A 2,500-nucleotide genomic window follows, 5' to 3' on the forward strand; every position below is an offset into this window, starting at 1 on the left:
ATACACATACATACATATGGGCATACACATGCCCACAAACAAGCAAACAAAAAGAATGGAGCTCTGGTAACAGACAGTCAATAACTATTGAAGAGGTTGCAAGATGCAAGCACGATTTTAGAAAAAATAAATATTAAATGAGCGGAAATTGAACTGGTGAGTATGTTAAGTAATAAGGCACTAAAAGAGAATGACTCTCCACAGACACAATAATATATATATATATATTTAGAAATGTATAGTATTAAATATCCATCACAACTGATCTTACCAATCGGTTTCGCGTAAAGAATAAAATGGAGTGATACGTAACAAACTGATTATATAACTTTACGCTCATCAGAGTTAACCGATATGGAAGGGAATAAGATGATATGAATGTTCACAGACACACATATTAATAAATGTTTTTAGGTACAACACAGTATATATTAGAAAATGTAAGATAAATTTAAGTGAAACCTAAGAAATATTTTTTCAAGCCTTTGCTTTGAAACACAGATAGATATAAATACATATCATTATTCTCTTTAAACATGGAAAAATTCTGAAGATTATCCTGACATCACCATCATCATCATCATCATTTAACGTCCGCTTTCCATGCTAGCATGGGTTGGACGATTTGACTGAGGACTGGTGAACCAGATGGCTGCACCAGGCTCCAATCTGATTTGGCAGAGTTTCTACAGCTGGATGCCCTTCCTAACGCCAACCACTCCAAGAGTGTAGAGGGTGCTTTTATGTGCCACCGGCACGAGGGCCAGTCACACGGTACTAGCAACGGCCACACTCAAAAAGGTGTTTTTTTACATGCCATCTGCACGGGAGCCAGTCCAGCGGCACTGGCAACAACCTCACTCAAATGATTTTCTAACGTGCCACCAGCACAAGTGCTAGAAGGCAATGCTGGTAGCAATTACGCTCAAATGGTGCTATTTATTGGCCACTAGCACAGAAGCCAGACAGCTGCTCATGTTTTATACATAGAATAAGCACTTTTCTGTGTGTAAAATGAATTACTAGGTCTATATCTAATAAAGTTCTACAATGAAGGCCTTAAAAATCTATAGTTTTACTGTATTGCATTTTTCTTGAGTTTTCATGTTTAATACACCTTGGGATGGCTGTGAGGTTAAGAATCACATGGTTTTAGGTTCAGTCCTACTGTGTAGCAACTTGGGAAAGTGTCTTCTGCTGTAGCCCCTGACTGACCAAAGTCTTGTAAGTGGATTTGGTAGATGGAAACTGAAAGAAGACCATGATGAGTGTGTGAGCACATACACATGTGTGGTTATGTTTGTCTCCCACCACCACCACTACTACCACTTGACAGCCAGTGTTAGTTTCTTTACATCCCTATAACTTAGCTGTTTAACAAGAAGGACTGATATTAGGTTTAAAAAATTAGCATGGCTTTGTTTTGTTTGACTAAAACCTTTGGAAGCAGTGCCCCCAGCATAGCTGCAATTCAATGATTAAAACAAGTAAACGATAAAAAAATAAAAGATTTAATCATATTACTAATTGATGCAGGATATGCAAATTAGTTCTTAATATTAGAAATTATTTATGTATGTATATATATATATATATATATATATATATATATACAGTTGAAATTTATAGACAAACAAGAGACGAAGACAGGTGTATGAACAACAAGCAAGTGTATTAGTTTGATGCATAGGGAAAATGAAAAAAGTCTTTTACGTTTCAAGTTTACGCTTTTCAACAGAAAGGAATAAAAAGAAATAAACAGAAAGAGAATGAAAAGAAAAACATGTAGTGTTCAGCAGTCCAACATGATGAATGATTGGGAAAAAAGAGGTTGAAAGAAAGGGAGATAACAATAAAAAAAAAGAGGTTGAATGAAAGGCAGATAATAATAGTGCTAGTGATCCCAATGAGAGAAGATGTGTGAACAGGGGTGAGTGTAGCAGTTGATGTATGCTTTTTTATGTGGTGTGTGTGTGTCTATAACCAAACAGTGTGCATGTATATGGTGTATGTATGTGAGTAAAAGTTATCTTTATCTATGTTGTATGTGTATGTATATATTGTCTGTGTTCAGGTATTATGTGTTTGTATATAAGTATGTATATATATATATATATATAAATATGTGTATATGTATATAAATATGTATATGTGTGTGTGTATACATATGCATGTATGTATATATTTTTATCATCATCATTTAATGTCCATTTTTCCATGCTGTCATGGGGTGGGCAGTTTGACAGGAGTTAGCAAGTCAGAAGACTGCACCAAGTTCTACTGTCTGTTTTGGTATAGTTTTTATAAATGAAAACCCTTCCTAGTATGAACCACTTTACAGGATGTACTAGGTGCTTTTCATATTGCACCAGCATCAATGGGGTCACCAGGTAACTTGCAGGACGTGTCCCTTTAACTGAGTCTGTAGTTGTATTGAGTGAGTAGGCTTTGTATCTGGTGATGAGAGTGTTAGAGTATGACCAGAGGGACAGAGACAGGT

This window comes from Octopus bimaculoides, chromosome Z, assembly GCF_046866305.1.
Source record: "Octopus bimaculoides isolate indiv1 chromosome Z, ASM4686630v1, whole genome shotgun sequence".
Lineage (NCBI taxonomy): Eukaryota > Metazoa > Mollusca > Cephalopoda > Octopoda > Octopodidae > Octopus > Octopus bimaculoides.